At 46.9% G+C, this 1,442-nt stretch overlaps 1 non-coding gene across 1 annotated transcript; it reads right to left on the minus strand.

The window, feature by feature from the left end:
* Window positions 1-1,162: 1,162 nt before the first annotated feature.
* On the minus strand, window positions 1,163-1,236 carry trnam-cau (transfer RNA methionine (anticodon CAU)). The gene has a single exon. It is a non-coding gene; the product is annotated as a tRNA-Met (tRNA).
* Window positions 1,237-1,442: the final 206 nt, after the last annotated feature.

Consider the following 1,442-nt stretch of genomic DNA (forward strand, 5'->3'; position numbering starts at 1 on the left):
ATGGATGAGATTCAGGGAATTTAACTGGAACCTCACAGTTTTTCAAAAAGGGTCATGTTGCCTGCCCTCCAGAGGAGTAGTGGTCTTTTGCCCCCAGAAGATAGGGACAACCACAGGGAAGAGAACAGAGAAGCCCACTCTTTCATCTAAGCACTCTCAGGTATCAAAGACCAACACACTGCCCCGTGTGAAGCTCGAACTCACTACCTTCAGATTATGAGACTGATGCACTGCCTAACTGCGCCAATGAAGCCTGTGAGTTGATGGGGCTGAACAGAGAATCATTCGCTTTTAGGTCCATGCTTTTAGGTGTAGCTCCAACAAGTCAGATCTCACTGAACACAAGTGTCAGGATGGCCGAGCGGTGCTGCGTTCAGGACGCAGTCTCCTCTGGAGGAGTGGGTTCAAATCCAAATTCTGACAAACCTATCATTTGGCTGCAGACAGAAACTTCAGTCTGCTGGCATGTTGAGCCAGCAGGGCGTTAACTTTGACAAAACACTGCATTAGGTAAATGCTAATATTAAATGGTCAGGTGCTGATGAAAAAGATGTGTCTTTAGACATTTTTTGAAAATGGTTAAAGACTCAGCTGCTCAAATTGAGATAGGCAAGTCGTTCCACCAGCTGGGAAAAGTCCAGGAAAAGGTCAGTGAGAGTAATTTTGTGCCTCTTTGGGATGGCACAACGAGGCGTCGTTCACTTGCAGAACGCAAGCTTCTTGAGGGCACATAGGTCTGAACCAGCGAGTTTAGGTATACTGCTGAAGAGCCAGTAGTTATCTTGTAGGCAAACATCAGTACCTTGAATTTGATCCGAGTAGCTATTGGTAGCCAGTGTTATCTTGAAACCTCAGGAGGACACGGCCACATCTTACATGAATATGAGAGGGATGCTATTACAGCATTCATTCAGCATTAGCCCAGCATGAATGCAGAATTGTGACGACATTGTATATCAAAGTATAGCATAGGACTGAATATAATGGATGAGATTCAGGGAATTTACCTGGAACCTCACAGTTTTTCACAATACGTCATGTTGACTGCACTCCAGAGGAGCTGTGGTCTTTTGCCACCAGGAGATAGGGACAACCACAGGGAAGAGAACAGAGAAGCCCGCTCTTTCGTCTAAGCGCTCTCAGGTATCAAAGAGCAACACGCTGCCCCGTGTGAAGCTCGAACTCACTACCTTCAGATTATGAGACTGACGCACTGCCTAACTGCGCCAACGAGGCCTGTGGGCTGATGGGGCTGAACAGAGAATCACTAGCTTTTATTTCCTTGCTTTTAGGTGTAGCACCAACAAGTCAGCACTCACGGAACACAAGTGTCAGGATGTCCGAGCGGTCTAAGGTGCTGCGTTCAGGTCGCAGTCTCCTCAGGAGGAGTGGGTTCGAATCCAAATTCTGACAAACCTATCATTTGGCTGCAGACAGAAACT

This window comes from Sinocyclocheilus rhinocerous, unplaced genomic scaffold (genome assembly GCF_001515625.1).
Source record: "Sinocyclocheilus rhinocerous isolate Xijiao unplaced genomic scaffold, SAMN03320098_v1.1 scaffold29970, whole genome shotgun sequence".
Classification (NCBI taxonomy): Eukaryota; Metazoa; Chordata; class Actinopteri; order Cypriniformes; family Cyprinidae; genus Sinocyclocheilus; species Sinocyclocheilus rhinocerous.